This window comes from Oreochromis aureus, linkage group 1, assembly GCF_013358895.1.
Source record: "Oreochromis aureus strain Israel breed Guangdong linkage group 1, ZZ_aureus, whole genome shotgun sequence".
Lineage (NCBI taxonomy): Eukaryota > Metazoa > Chordata > Actinopteri > Cichliformes > Cichlidae > Oreochromis > Oreochromis aureus.
The window spans coordinates 40,167,770-40,184,570 of record NC_052942.1 but is presented as its reverse complement, the minus strand read 5'-3'; the positions used below and the strand labels follow the sequence as shown (position 1 = coordinate 40,184,570).

Below are 16,801 nucleotides of genomic sequence, written 5' to 3'. Positions count from 1 at the left end.
TCTGACTGACTGGTGTCATGGCAGGGTGTATGTCATTGATGCACTATTTATGTTGGTATTTTCCTATTTTAGTTAGACCCAAATGCCATGTTGCAATACTATACTGCTATGGTAGCCAATGTTTCACATGCAGGTTTGACAGGTTTGTGAGTGTACACTTTATCCAAAACATAGTGAGGGTTTACTCAGGTTTACCACTGGGTGGCTGTAGCTCATGTGGTAGAGCAGGTCACCTACTGATTGGAAGGTTAGTGGTTTGATCCCTGGCTCCTCCAGTCTGCATGTCAAGAGTATGAATGTAGTTAGTAAGCACTCAGTTTAGAGAAAGTGGGTGAATGGGACATGTTGTTAGAGCACTTTGAGTAATCTGGGAGAGTAAAAAAGTGCTGTATAAGAATCAGTCCATTCACTGTCTGAACAGAGTTTCGTCATGTTACTTTTGCACTATTATGTTCCGGCACATGTTGTTATTACATGACTTGAGTAAGGTACACATTAGGCTGACATCTGGGGCCAGAGCTGAAACTGTTCTGGGCCACCAGTGTGTCTGCACCTGGCCTTGTGCTGGCCCATGTGTGGGCCAGATCCGGGCCATACCAAATTTGCTATGTGGGTTTGCATTCTTTACTCGATTATTATTCAAATAGATCTGAAGGTTGATAACTGGTGTTTTGTTTTTCGTTTTTCCCCAAATGTCCCGTCTGGCACTGTAGGAATCACAATTATTGTCTGAGAAAGAAAGAAAGGTTGGGAAGAGTATTAATAGAAATAAGGGGAAGAAGAACAGGGAGACGATGGACAGAGAGAGAAAAGAAAAAAAAACCTGCTAATAATGCGTGATATGTTTTGAGGCAGCAGCCAACCAAGATAGTGTGTCTGTGACTACCTGTTTGTACACCTCTGTGTGTGAGCGCACTTGTGTTTATAAGATTTCTCCATGTAAATGTCTAATAGTGGGTGTGGGGAGCCATAGCCCTGCCCCATGATGGAGGAGACCCGGGCTGCAGAGGCCTCCCAGAGCACGAGAGCTGAGGAGTGAAACAATCGCTGCCTGTGCTAACACACCTGTAGTTCAGGTACGATGGCGGGGGGTCACTGGTGTGACAGGAAGCAGAGTTGCTCGCAGAAAATTTACTACAAAACAAAAGTAACAATGGAAAAAAACAAAAAAGTAAGAAGCAAACTTAGAGATGGATTTGCTTCAGGTTCTCCTGACACGAGTGTTAGGTGCAGCAGAAAACCGATGGAGTGCTTCACCAAGTGGTACCAAGACTGTTACCCATCACCAGAGGAAGCCATACGGAGCTGCACTGTATACTTCCACCAGCAACCTCCATCAACCACTCGACAACAGCTGAGCAACAACTTACCTGGGAGTCTGATTTCAACCAGCTGGGGAACACACATATCACAGTGGTGACCAGTGGTTGTCACGGAGACACCACATGTGCTCTAGGCCTGCGTGACCGGTGTGTAACCAACATCCACACAACACGTTGACGTCACAAAAAATGTAATATTTTGGCAGTCAGGAAAACGAGCATGGCTGTTTGCATCACTGTAAAAAAAAGTTCTTGCCCATCCAGACTGGGGTTTTCAAACCTAAAGAGAGCTGGCACATATTCCAAAAAAGCAGATACGGGGGTCCTAAAGTGCCGTAACAGTGCAGCTGCTGAGCAAAAGCGCAATAAAAGTTACACACTTGTAGTAAAAGTGCAGCTATGGCCTTAAATCAGCGGCGGGGTGCGTAGTGGTGCGTTGGGATCAGCTCAGGACGCTGAAACAGTCAGGCCGACTGATGATTGTTTGACTGTGTTTGACTCTAAAAGCCCATTAGACCACACTGCTGCATGATGTGGGAGACTGCTCGCTGCACGCTGACTGCTTTAGTCTGAAAGTGGAGACACAGCAGAGAGACTGAAACTGACAGAAGGTATAAAAGTCACTCTAATAGGCAGTGATGAGAAAAGCAGCAGCAGCCACACTGTTGCTGCTTTTCTGTACATTTTAGCAGATTTGGTTTGAGTTTGGTCACCTAGAGAAATGAAACACTGCCAAGTAGTTTATCCTCATCATTTCTTTTCCTGCTCTCCTCATCACTCCCTAATCCAGGCTGCCGGCATGTCCCTAACATGTCTGGACATGTTTCTAAGTAACTGGAAGGCCCAGTTACTGCAGCTCTGAACAGTCAAGCTCAGTGAAGTCAAACGCTCAGAGAAATAAAGTCGTTTAATAATTATTCTTTAATTCTACTTTAACATTTTCAGTTCCTGTGACCTTTTTTACTCATATATTGAACTAGTTGGTAGATTACATACTAGATCCAGCTTACAAGTATAATTTAGAGTCTGTTTTACACAGTTCCTGTGGTCTGCACTGTTACAACATCAGGAGTGGTGGGAAAGATTCAACTCGATCCAATTCAGTTGTATTTATACAAATACTCGCCAAATCACAACAACAGTCGCCTCAAGGCGCTTTATATTGTAAGGCAGACCCTACCATAATACATACAGAGAAAAACCAACAATCATATGACCACATGTGACAAAGCACTTTGGTGACAGTGGGAAGGAAAAACTCCCTTTTAACAGGAAGAAACCTCTGGCAGAACCAGGCTCAGGGAGGGGCGGGGCCATCTGCTGCGACCGGTTGGAGATAGATATCATAAGATGGAAGATATCAGTTATGTTTTATTCACCTTCATGTTAGCACAGCTGTGACACCATGTGTGCAGTGGGTGTAGCACTCTCATCTGGAGCAGACAGTCACATATTCTATACCATAAATAATAGCTGCATATATATGGTAGCAAATGCACGATTTGGTTTGATGCATGGATTACAACATCAACAGAATTTCCCACAATTCCAAAATCTCTGTAAGATCTTACTCATCATAAATGATGGAAAAATGTATTCCTGATGTGCCTGTTAGATTTCTGCGACAAAAATCACATGCATGGGGTTAGAGCTGCTCAGACGGCTAAACATCTGGAGATGATTTTAGCATCGATTAGTTTGGTGTTTACATTTATCAGGAAACTGATTCACCCTAAAATTTGACATTTTATCGAGTCCTCTGTTTAAAAGGCATCAAAATAAGGATTTCACACACAAGACAGTGTGAGATGTCAGGACAGGATGTGAGCTATAACCACACTGAAAAAACAAAACAAAAATAATCTCCATCCAAATGAATGACACAATAACTAACACATCTCACACACATCTTTAGGCACATTTCATGTGACCGTCCATGTGCACAGGGCACACGCGTGTGGCCACTAGCAGCATAAAGTGCAGCATTTAACTACACTGCAGCTGCTAGCACAAACAAACGAAGCGAGTAGTTCCTCTAATGTCCAGCAGAGGCTTCAGTACCGAATGAGTCACCTGCTTAAATTGTATTGGCTTAAAGTTTGCATTATTGGGGGCGTGGCCTCTTTGACTGACAGGTGGACTAAAACAGCAGTTGCTGAGTTTTCAAAATAAAACAAATCAACAGCGTTGCCAAAAGTCAGACGATGTTTTTTGCACAGTTACATATGACCTCACACATTTATCGGTTTTATTATTATTTCTGTTTAAAAGCTCATGTTGGTAAAAGCTACTCGCGTGGTTCATGTGTCTGCTGTGAAAAGACGACTGTGTGAAACGGGGTCACGGTCTGTTTACTTCTCTTTCTACTCATTTGATTAGAACATTTCACAACCATGTGACATGCTAAAAGGAGAAAAGCAAAGACTCATCAGTCACTGCTATTTTCATAGGCCAGCATTAGCTGCCATGAGCTCGTGGTCAAACCAAGCAGCCCACAGTGTATTGAATTGTGTAAGCGTTTATTTTACCACTTAAAAATCATATTAATACAGTGGACAGCAGTCCCACAGTAAATTCAGTTAGTGAAACATTTGATTTCTAACTCTGCAGTCTTATTTAATGCACAAAAATGGAGCTCATCTCTGAAAAAAATAAGACCTGCAGGTACCCCCACTAAAAATCTGGTGGGTTCAAAAGGTAAAATCCTGTGTAGGTGAGTGATAGAAGCTTTCTGGGTTGTGGAGCACATTCTCACATGCTTGCACACACACATTTTCTCACAAAAGCTCTGTGAGGACTGAACCGGTACTGACTGTGCCAAACTCTGCTATCCAGCTCGCCCACGCTCTCTGAAGACCCCAGCCTGCTGGTGGATTGCTGTCTTTCCAAACAGCCTGAACTGCACATGGATCAGTTTCCACTAAAACAGCCCTCCTGACACTGTGTTTCTGCTCCATGAAACACCATGTTGTTCTCTGTTCTTCTGAAAATAGTGCTCTGTTCCCACACACAAAACTCGGAAATGAGAAGGCACAACCAGCCCGGGCAGCGGGTAACCGTTTCCACCGTGCGGCGGCACACACGATGAGCTGGTGTGATGGAGCTGCACAGCTCAGAGGTAATGGACTGTAAATGTGATGTCCAATTATTGAAGGCTGAAGAGCTGTGACCTCTGCGTGTGTGCATGTTTTCATGCATGCAGTGGTGTGAGTCTGTCCTGCTTGCATACTATAAACACACAAACTGTTGAAAACTGATACAGAATCCACAAGACTGTCATACAGTAGGAATGTCATCCTGAGCCAAGTAGACTCAGGCTGCCCAATGTGTGTGTGTGTGTATATGTGTGTCTGCTTATATTACTTTGTTGTGGGGTCATAATGTTGATCTGTTTTCACAGTTAAATTGAAGGGACTCGTCTCCTGGGGAGAAAAATCTTTATTTTTATATACCAGGGAATTTGGCCATGAGACAAAAACTACAGGGTGCCATGGTGGTGTAGTGGTTAGCATCATGCAGCAAGAGGTCCTGGGTTTGAATCCACTTCTCTGCGTGGCTTCTCTACGGTCTCCAGTCCAAAGACATGCATGCTGGGTAAGCAGGTGATGGTCTGGCTTTGCAGCAGATCTGAATGGTTGTCTGTGTTCGCCCTGTGATACCCTGTCCTCTCACCCAGCCCCACTGTGACCTGGAACTGGCTAAGTGGAAGAAGGTAGATGGAAAACTGTAGTCCACATCAGCAAGGCATTTGATTCACGGAGGGTTTGTGGATCACCCTCTGGCAGCCAGGTGCTGATAACCTGATGGACTGATTAAGTGAGAATCAGCCAAGTGTGAGCAGCTCTATAAAAGCTATAAAATGAAGATTTTAGGTGTGCTGTCAGCTTTTAGCCTTTATTGGATAAGTGGGTAAGACGATGGGTGGATGGATGGATGGGTGGATGGATGGAGGATGGATGGATGGAGGATGGATGATGGCTGGATGGAGGATGGATGGATGGAGGATGGATGATGGATGATGGATGGATGGGTGGATGGATGGGTGGGTGGGTGGATGGATGGATGATGGATGGATGGGTGGATGGATGGATGGAGGATGGATGGATGGATGGATGGATGGATGGATGGGTGGGTGGGTGGGTGGATGGATGGATGGATGGATGGATGGAGGATGGATGATGGATGGGTGGGGATGGATGGGTGGGTGGGTGGATGGATGGACGGATGGTCTCCAGGAAAGTGTGGCTTTGATGCATCAATCCCAGCTATATTGGGCTCTGAGGAGTGGCAGTGGCATGAATAACGTTTGTGAGTCCCATTTGGGAGCTTTGTGTTGCTTGTTTTCACTGGCAGAGAATTCATCAAAGGGTTGCAATTTGTGAAAAATGTACTTACAGGCACCCAGTGCTTTTAAATAAGATGCCTAGAGATCCCTAAGAAGCATACATATCTGACAGTATGGGAGGGCGCCTCATCTCACAACCACAATACACCCGGTTTGTCACAGTACTGACGCCAAAGGACAGCTTTGACAGCACTGTGAATGAGCAGTGGCAGGTGAGTGATGCAAAGTCCTCTGAAGTGATAGAAACATGACTCTGTGTTGGGGGGGGGGGTGTCTCCCCCCGTTCAGCCTCAGCAAAGCCTCCCTTTCTCCACACTGTGAACTCTCATTACAGCCACACAGTAAAGTGGCGTTCTCCTAAATCAGTGTCTGTCCCTGGATGAGGTAACAGTGCTGACTGAGCCTGTGGCTGAGCTTTGCAGTATTTCTATATTTTTGAACTGGAAAACTGTGGTGGGAAGAAAGCTGAATGAAGTTGATGCCATGCAAATATTTCCCACTGCAGCCTGAAATCAAAAGTGTTTAGCTGGCAAAGCACAAGTTTTATTCTTCAGTATCCACAGGATTACTTATAACTAGCCTCCTGAGCACCAGTAGCACCAGTGCCCCCAGTACCGGGGGCACTGGGGCTCAAGTAGTATGTAACCCTCCACGACGTCAAGCCTTTTATGCAAATATCAACTAGAGATGGACCGATCCGATATACAGTATCGGTATCGGTCCAATCCTGACCTAAATTACTGGATCAGATATTGGGGAGAAATAAAACATGTAATCCGATCCATTAAATATCACAAAAGCACCTCACAAAAGTTGCGACATGGCATAATCCAGCTCATGACCTTGGTACGTTGGAGCAGTGTAGGTCACGTGATATGTGTGCGAGACCTGTTGGCGGTCTGGAGTCACTTCACACTGAAAGCACCTGAAGCCTCACTACACACTGCCGAACCGGCATTTCATGAACTTATACAAAATGCAGCATGACATTAAAAACACCCCAGTTTTATTAAGTATAAAAGACTGTATCGGATTCATATCGGTATCGGCAGATATCCACATTTTTGATATCGGTATCGTATCGGACATAAAAAGTGGGATCGTGCCATCTCTAATATCAACATGTGTAGTATCCATAGAAACCTTAGAATCTCAGCTAAATGCTCATATAAACCATTTCTACAACCACCAAACAGAGCGAGAACAAGCAATGATTAAAAGATCAGTTACGAAAATGTACAAAAGTCCGCTAAACACACACACAGCCGAGCCAAAAAGTCTACAGACTTCATGGAACAATGTAAACAATGGCTAGTTAGCTAGCTTAGCTCTCACCAATTCCAAAACACCAGGTTTCACCACGCTCCGACCAAAATTCACTGAACCAGCTGCAAAAGAAGACCAAAAACATGCATAGTAGTGCAAATGCGCTAAGACAGAAATTCGCTTAGCGGACCGGTTTCCTCCACCAGTAGCCGATAGTTGCTGTAGCCACAGTAACATCTGCTGCAACATTTACACCTCACAAGTGTTAGCTTTATTTTGATCCCAAGCTTGTTTACAGAGTTTGTAATTGCAGAGAGATACTTCGAGCAGGAAGCTCAGAAAGCCCTTTGGGGCTAAACAGGCTAGCATATGTCAAAAACACGTGTGCAGGATCACAGCTGCTCACAGAATGAGGGGAAGGCTCTGCAACCACCTGTAACCACAGATATCACCAGATCAGCCGCGTCTGAAATCGTCCGCCGTTTTAAAATCAGCCGACTTAATGTCGTATCTGCCTTGTTTCATCTGAACGTACAGCTGTCTGCACCTCCGCACTCCATTTAAAAGTTGTTTTTATTGCTGCAGCTCCACATTAAAAAGCATCTACTCATCATCACCAGCAGTCACAGCAGGTTAAAGCACTCAGCATCCGAGTCATTTTGTTGGTTGGGAACATTATGATAACTTCAGGTGTTAAATTCAGATTGATGAGGAGGTTGAGGGAGCTCTTGTCAAATGAGGCTGGCTGGGTGAGGTTGTGGGCGCAGAAAAGCACTTACACTGAAAACTGTAGTCCTGATAAACAATGGCACTGTTCTGGAAAAGGAATTTGCTGTTTCATTGTCTAATTATTTATGCATTTTAAATTAAAAATAAACTCCATAAAGCGATGGGCCGACATCAGAGTGAACTTTCTAAATGGCGCGTAAAGTGAAGGGATTCTGATTTTTATTTCAGTTATTGTGTTTTAGGGGATTTCGCAGGAGGAAGCGTCTAACATTCAAAGAGAGAAAAGGTTAAACTCTGTAAAGAGATTTAAATAATTAATGATGTCACAGCTGCTGCCACACACTCCCCTCTCTTTGGAGACAAACATCGATCCTGCTGCTGTGTGACGTCTGTAAAACCTGAGGAAAAAAATGAGAGAGCCTGCTTTCTCCTTTGGTTTGTGAGTGTGGCTGAAAGAGCAGAGTGGGCATCAGTCTGGGTGTTAACCTCTTAACATCCAACAGGTGGTCAAGTTGGAGGATTAAGTTTATGTTCATAACATCATAAACACAGTCATAATAATGCAAACTTTAAGCCTTAATACAGTTTAAACAGGTGAGTTATTAAAACAGAACAGGTGCTACGAGGGGGAAATGATCCACAGAGACCAATCAGTTTGTGTATCAGGCTGTAAACATGTTTATTTCTGCTGGAAAGTTTGAACATGGGAGTCTATGGGGACTGACTCGAAGCTGGAGCCTCTGCTGGACGTTAGAGGAACTGCAGCTTTCTGAACTCTGCAGGATGAGAGACGCTTGGCGACATCAAGGACATTAAGGAAACCGGACGAGAACCGCCCAGAGACGGTTTCCTATTGGCTGGCATTTTATTCTCTCTCTTTTCTCTCGGTGTACACACTGGCACAATTTCTCACTAAAAGTCGGCATATGCAAATGAAATGTGTTAACATATCAAATGCAATTATTCAAATGTCAGTTAGTTAAGCACTTGAGAGAAATATGGTTTACGAACAAATGAATCGGAAGCTCAAGGGTGCTCTGGATAATTTCAAGCTCTTTAAAATGCAAATACTGCTTCTGCTTTGCATGCTAAAAAAGATAATACTTGGTCATTTCAATAACACATTCTTTTTACTCAACAATGAGGGCCAACGCTCGCATAGACGTTGCTGCGTGGGCGGAGAGAGAGCTCGGGGAGAGATTAAGCCATTCGAGGAGACAAATACACGGCCTATCCGAATCCCAACAAGCAAGCTGAAGGGATCGGGCTCAATAAGGAGAAAGGAAAAAAAACACACAGAGCACCAGTAAGATGAAAAATGTTCTCCAATTTTTTTCAAATCAAGTAATTAACCAGGGTCAGTGGAGCTCATTTATTTGACTCTACGAGGCATTCATATTGGCTGTAAGGCAGCCTCGGTCGCACAATCGCCTCTGTGCGCTCGGTGCATGCCAAACAACTTGATTACAGGAGCTCTGAGGTGTTTTAAAATGAGTTTGCAGTGCGCACCACTCTGCCTGTAGCTCTTAAAATGCTAAATCTGGTGTAACGGATGGCTTCAGAATGTAATTTGTATGAGACAAGCAGAGCAGGTGGAGGATGGGCGCATACTGATACTACGTTCACACAGACGCTGAAAACACAATAATGAGCATGTGTGCGTGTTTTTTTTTTTTTACCATAAACCCAACTGTTGATTTTTTTAAACCAGCTGTCTCTGATTTCTGACAGATTTGTTTTATTGAAGTCTCGTCTTCATTTACAAAGTCTGGAAGCTCCATAACTGTTCTGTGTTTTTGTCTCTGTATCCCAGCAATGTGGGTCGCACAATTAATGTGAGATCAAAGTTTTAATTCAAAAAATGTCATTGACTTCAGAATTAAAGATATTTTTAAACCCAATCTTCCATTTTCAGAGGATCCAAACAAACCTTGATGTAAAATGGACAAAAAAAAAAAAAAAAAAAAAATTTATACGGTATTTGTCCACTTTGGGGAAAAAGCCCTCCCAAAATTCTTCTTGATATTGATATAAACCACATGCTCCATACAAATGATGCCGGTGTCACCCACTGGTTTGTTAAGTCACATTCGAAGCCTTAATTTGACCATTTTGGCCCTCACCATCTTTGTAACTTTAAACCAAAACTTACCCTAATTGGCTGAAAGGGTGGGGCGCTACAAGCTAATGTTTTTAGCAAGTTTTATGCGAAAATAAACAAATGATCCAGACACAGATACCAGCTAATCATTCAATCATTTCACCAGACCTGGAGCTCCGCCTCCTTGGACAGTCTGTTAGTACAGTGACCTCACAGCAGCCATACTGCTGGTCACATGATGTCATTAAAATGCTCCAAAAGGCTCCAGCAGCACAAACACGGTGCAGAGGTCCAGCTCAGGCCTGTGTCACCAGCCACCTGTCATTCAAAGAGGCCACGCCCCTAATGCAAACTTTAAGCCTTAATACAATTGAAACAGGTGAGTTATAGAAACATCCTCCCCTGTACAGGTGTTATGAAGGAGGAAATGATCCACAGGGACCAGCTATCAGGCTGTAAACATGTTTATTTTATCATAGGAGTCAATGGGGACTTACTCACTGCGGGAGCCCCTGCTGGACGTTAGCAGAACTGCAGTTTTGGTGCTTTAGTGTTTTATTTCTTAGCTCCAGGAGGGGCCATCTTTTATATACAGTCTGTGGTCGATTTAATTTATAGAAGGGTGTGATAACTAGAAAAAATAATAAATCAAATCTGTTGTTGGCATTAAGAGTGCATAACTTTAAGTACATGTATGGACACTTATTTAAAGGTACAACACTCTGGCTTTTCAGTGGAAACCGAGCCGTTACCCATTTAGTAAAAACACAGAGAACACAGACACTGCCTGTGCGTTTCTGGTGGTTTTGGACAACATAATGAAACCATGGTGAGCAATATCTTTACAATTTGGTGACAAACTAGAGATTTTATTTTTCAAAAGCTGAGTGATTCAAACGTCTGTCCAGGTGTTCTCAGTCAAAACAGCTGTAAAACATTTAACAGGTACGTTCGCTCATTTCAACACTCCAGGTAGACGTGTGAGTAGCTGGAGTAACAGAGATGTGCATGGTAAGCAGCTGTTCACACTGCTAGCTGGCTCGGTGAATGCAACACATCCAGTCAGGGTTACTGTGGATGGAAGCAGATCACTGGTTTCAGAGCGGATGATGTGTCCGATGGGTTACAGATGCTTGGTGTGCCATCCTTCGTCCCTGTGGCGGCTACAAAGCCTGCTGGCATTTCTGGAAAGACTGTAGCCCAAAAATCAGACCGTTCTCTGGCTCTGGATGCTGCAGCTAATAATAACACCCATTAACTGTCTCTAACCTGAGAGTGGTTGTGAAGTGTTTGTCGAGATCTCTGCAGAGAGCGCTGTTTTGACAGAAACTCAGAGCTCAGTGCAAACGCTTCACAAATCCTCGCTGCGGGGACTCTGCACACACACCGGACTCGAGCTGACACTTTCGTCCAAATCAAATCAAATCTGGCTTTCTGCAGATGCTGTCACGCTGCCGCGGCACACAGCGCTGTGGGCAAATTTCAGAGCAAAGTCTGCTTAGTGATGCACACACAGAGCAGATGGAGGAGTTTGTGATTCGCAGCAAGGAGTAAAACTGCAACCAGACACAAATCATATGTATGACTGATGCGTCGCATTACTGCAGAGCAGCAAACTTCTGTGAAGATATTTGATTTTATTTTGATGCAAATTAAATGTGCCCCTCCTCCTTCGCACACATTTAATCACTCACTCATACAGCACTGTATCATTTAGGAAGGCCAACCTGGTACCTACTTGAGTACTAACCACTGCACCACCATGGCACCACCAGCTCCCCACCTGCTGCACGCTCTGGTTAGCGAGCCCCTTGAGCTGCCTTTGACAGCAGCGGCACAAGAAGGCGGAGCCTGAGTCTCTCCAACTGCAGGACAGGTGTGTGACACTGCAACAACCTGGTTAGCAGTAGGCGAACTTTCAAAATAAGAGTGTTGGAATTGTGTCATCGTGGCTGGAAAACTAAAAAAAATCAACAGATCTACTTTTCTAAGGGAAACACTGTGTAATAAAATCTTTTCTTTATTTCTAAATAATTTTGCTTGAAATATGTTTTTTTCACAGGTCATATGATATAATGTGGTGATGTTTAGTGGATACATTTGGATGCTTTGCGTGGGTGTGTTTGCTGGTGAATGTAACTGTCTCAGCCCTATGACTCAACCTCCAGCTGCACTCCTGCCCCCGGGCTCTGATCTCAAATCAGCCTGCACACGCTCAAATCCCAAACCTAAAAGCAGAGAAGGTAAATAAAGATGAGCTGACCTCAGATCAGCGTCCTCAGGCTCTGTGAGCCCAGTCTGGCTTCATATCTCTCTGTCTTTAGTAAGAAACCGCCACCCCTCCCCAGCCAGCTTTTTCCTCCTGTCTCCACTTCGAGGTTCCAAAAGACCCCCCACCTACCACTCACCATGACCACCATCTCTTCCACTCCAACCCTCCCGCCCACACGCTGTGAGCCTGAGCAAGAATGGGAAGCTGGAATATGTCAAGATGGCTTTTGGCTGTGCTTTGATAAAAGAAGGAAGATGTGCTGCAGAGTGTCGAGAGGGCTGCATCCAACTGATTATGCCTCCACATTTTCATCTGGTATTAGTAATACCCTTTTTAAAGAAGTGATGGGGGTTCAAACCCACATTATTACTATTCATTTAAAGCACAGGTGCAGCACAGGTGAGTCCATTTTACATACAAATTAAAAGGGGGATGCATTTGAGGAATGCACCTGATGATTGCAATCAATGATGCAACGCTGCTCTGGGAGTCACCCGTTCAGTATTTATATTGTTAACAGTTTATAAAATCACATGTAAACGTATTTGTGACTGCACCGTACTTATACCTCACAACATAACCAATCATAACTCCTATCAATGAAACCATCCATCCATTTGGAAAGTCCACACAGAATGAGAACATTCTAGCATACAGGCTCTCCCTCACCAGACGGTGCAATCTTCAGGACAGTGTGAAGCAGAGCTCCGGGCTCTCAGAGTCATGTCTCTCCACTAGATCACCAAACCACTTTACTATGTGTTAATAGACCTCTCTGCACTAAATCATAATTGTTATTAATCTCTGTCTCTCTTCCACAGCATGTCTTTATCCTGTCTTCCTTCTCTCACCTCAACCAATCACAGCAGATGGCCCCGCCCCTCCCTGAGCCTGGTTCTGCCGGAGGTTTCTTCCTGTTAAAAGGGAGTTTTTCCTTCCCACTGTCGCCAAAGTGCTTGCTCACAGGGGGTCATATGATTGTTGGGTTTTTCTCTGTATGTATTATTGTAGGGTCTACCTTACAGTACAAAGTGTGTTGATGCGACTGTTGTTGTGATTTGGCGCTGTGTAAATAAAACTGAATTGAAGTGAATAGAAAATAGAAGATATTTCCTTTAAGTCTAGTCTCCTTTATGCATTTTGGCCTCACAGTCCTTCTCTTCTAATATTTGTTTGCCAGACAGTAGAAACACCCCTCCACCCTTACCCCATGTCTGGAGTTTGTGGTGAGGTGCTCGGATTTAGCCACCTCAGGAAAAACTATGTCAGCTGCTTCCAGGTGCCTCAGGCACATCCAGCCATGTTGGACTGCAGTTAGCAACCCATCAAGGTGTGCATGGAAAGTATCCTGGAAAACACTGGAAAGAAAAATATTAGAGTTTATGAGTTAACTGAACGTTTGTTCATGCAAGTCACAAAGCCAAGCTCAGCTGCACTTCCTGCTGATGTCAATCAATGCCTGCTTGTGTCAGCTGATCAGAGATCTCATATTACAAGTGTTAGAGTAGCTGAAGATGAAAAAGTCGGCCTTCTTTTTATAAATACATAATTCTTTGAGATAACGGACCCTTCGTAATAACCCAGTGACCCTGCAGGGAACAACATACTCTTTAACCATGTTACAGGGTAATGTTGACCCATCCATCTCCTCCCGGTTCTAATTACCTCCTCATTTGCTGCAAACACTGGGCTGTTCTTGAGCATTTAGTAAAGTGGCTGATGATATAATTTGGGTACACAATCTATTTTTTATATCTAGTCTAGTCCCACTCCAAAACACTGATAGGTTTTCATTTATATAGCAGTCCCCATTGTTAGAGTGCTCTGAGCTGTTGGGAGTCTGTTAATGCTGTCCGGAAGCTGTGGGAATAATTACTTCCAGCCTCAGAGAAAGCTTTGGAGCTTTGACTCCCAGTAAGAGAGGCTGCTGTGGAGCTGGGAACTCTTACTGGGCGAGTGTGGGTGGATGAGTAGGATGAAAGTGAACATAGAGTAAGCGAGAGGTTGGGGTAGCACTGGTTTGATTCCAGTACTTGCAGGTGTAAAAATATGGCTTCTGGTTATGACGCCACTGTTCAGTAAAAAAACACAAGTTGGAATATTTTTTTCTAATGCCGAGAATTTCAAGACAGACAGAGAGCAAAGGCTTGGCTGCGTTTCGGGGGGTTTGACCTGCACTTTGGCTGACGGTGCTACACAGAGCTTTGCAGACATCTGCATGCTGTAGCTGTGCACCAGGGACTGCTGTTAGTGACCACGCACAGCTCCTCCTCTTCAGGTTTGTGCGGTTGTTTGTACTTTAGTTGCTGTGGAGAAGGAAGAAGTCGTACGTTTTACTGGAGGGAAACTGTGAAAAACTTTTCACTGCAGATGCTGTTTGTGCTTCTCATGCTGCTCAGCAGTTTTCATGGTCTGTGTTTAACTACCTGCACTATTGATATACAGATGCAGTCAGTCAGAGCTGTAACAGGGGCTTGGCAGGTTCAATTCAATTCAATGTTATTTATACAGCGCCAAATCACAACAACAGTCGCCTCAAGGCGCTTTGTATTGTAAGGTAGACCCTACAACAATACATTCAGAGAAGAACCCAACAATCATATGACCCCCTATGAGCAAGCACTTTGGCGACAGTGGGAAGGAAAAACTCCCTTTTAACAGGAAGAAACCTCCGGCAGAACCAGGCTCAGGGAGGGGCGGGGCCATCTGCTGCGACTGGTTGGGGTGAGAGAAGGAAGACAGGATAAAAGAAGTCAGCTGAAGCGTAGAACAGCCTAGAAAACCCTTCCTACATCCTCCAGGATCACCCAGGATATTCCGACCACCAGCACCTCACGCTGAACCTGTCATCATAGTTTCATCTGATCTGCTGTTTTTTTTTAGTTATACAAAGGAAACAAAATCCTATTTTTATGTGTCATCTGTTTACAAACTATTTCAAAGAGGATCAAATGTTTAATTGTTCAAAGATATCGAGAGTTCTTCGGTTGCTTCGCTGTCTCGTGACAAATCAAACAAGAGGGCGAGAGTCTGAAAAAGAGGCTCTAAAAAGCAGCCAGAGTCATCCAAACTGCCCTCCATGCTCACCGATTCAGAGCCGCTTGTACAGATCTACATGATTGTGACACACACAGACACACACTCAGCGTTTCCTCTCACCATGACAGCATCATGCTGACACACAGTCGGGGTTCAGAGTGGCAATGCTTCGGTCTCAGGCTGTGCCCAATAAACACTAGCAGATAGACCTTAAACACACACACACACACACACACACACACACACACACACACACACACACACACACTGCTCTAAAGAAACAATGCACAATCAATACAGCAACAGCAGTACTGCGGAGGATCTGCAGTTAATTTTAGCTGTACAGTCACCATCTCCCACCAAATTCAATTCCTGTGGAAATGGGTGGAAAAAAACAAAATAGGTCATCTTTGGGAGTCAAAGCCTTTAAATTCGTGTGTCTCAGAGATGAAATAATGACCTGAGGATGACATACAGCAGCTTCACATACCTGCTGTGTTTATTCCATCAGGGCCTTGTTTCTAGGTTTATGGATGAAAACAGAGCTGATGGCCACTGACACACTGTACGGTCACAAAGCACAGGACCACACTTCCATAACACTGTGGGTGATTATTAATATTCATTTTGTATTATTCTTTCCATTCATCCATAAGATTGCTGTCCCTACCTGAGCCTTTTTCTACCGGAGGGCTCTTCCTGTTAAAAGGGAGTTCTTCCTCTCTACAGTTGCCAAGTACGGCTCATGAGGTCTGAGTTGAGCTGCTCAGACCTCATGGAGGATTCTCTGAGTCTTTTTTGGATCTGAGGTTGTATAAAACTGAACTGAGTCAGATGTTAATGAAGTTTTTTGTCAATATTTCGAGTCGATTAAAGTCAGCTGACTGTGGGATCAGACCCACAGCTGCAGACAGACATGATTCTGTGATGAAATCAGTGCACGGGCTCGGGAACACTTCCTGAAATCACAGCTCAGCGCGCCGTCCACACGTGCAGGTTAAACCTCCATCATGCAGGGAAGAAGCCACCTGTGACCACAATCCAGAAACAGCGCCGTCTCCTCTGGACCGAAGCTCCTTTAAAATGGACTGAAGCAAAGTGGAAACTGATCTGAGGTCAGACCTATCCAGATTTTTGGAGAAGACCTTCAAGTTTCAGCAGGATGATGCTAAACTGCAGCAGCACGGCTTCGTAGGAGAAGAGTCCAGCTGCTGAACCGGCCCGCCTGCATCCCAGACTTTTCACCAGCTGAGAACATCTGGAGCATCATGAAAGCAACAAAAGGATGAAGCAGAGCAGCTCGAGTCCTCCATCAGACCAGAATGGGACAACGTTCCTCTGCAGCTGCTCTCCTCAGCTCACAGACCATCACAGGCTGATGTTAAAGGACGCTGCTCAGTGGAAACACGGAGCTGTTAGTTCAGTTACAAATGAACTTTTCTGCAAGAGTCGTTTAAAACCAACTGCTCACGCTGCTCTGTAGATACAGTAACTGCGGGGTGATCGTGGCTCAAGAGTTGGCAGTTCGTCTTGTAATCTGAAGGTTGCCGGTTCGAGCCCTGGCTCCGACAGTCTCGGTCGTTGTGTCCTTAGGGTAAGATACTTCACCCGTTGCCTACTGGTGGTGGTCAGAGGGCCCAGTGGCGCCAGTGTCCAGCAGCCTCGCCTCTGTCAGTGCGCCCCAGGGTGGCTGTGGCTACAGTGCATCTTGCCATCACCAGTGTGTG

At 44.6% G+C, this 16,801-nt stretch overlaps 1 long non-coding RNA gene across 1 annotated transcript; it reads right to left on the bottom strand.

Annotated features, from left to right (window-relative positions):
• Positions 1–10,909: 10,909 nt before the first annotated feature.
• LOC120441212 lies at positions 10,910–11,577 on the bottom strand. Its single transcript, XR_005613887.1, has 3 exons — positions 11,502–11,577; positions 11,033–11,232; positions 10,910–10,956 (listed from the first exon to the last, which is right to left on the bottom strand). It is a non-coding gene; the product is annotated as an uncharacterized LOC120441212 (long non-coding RNA).
• Positions 11,578–16,801: the final 5,224 nt, after the last annotated feature.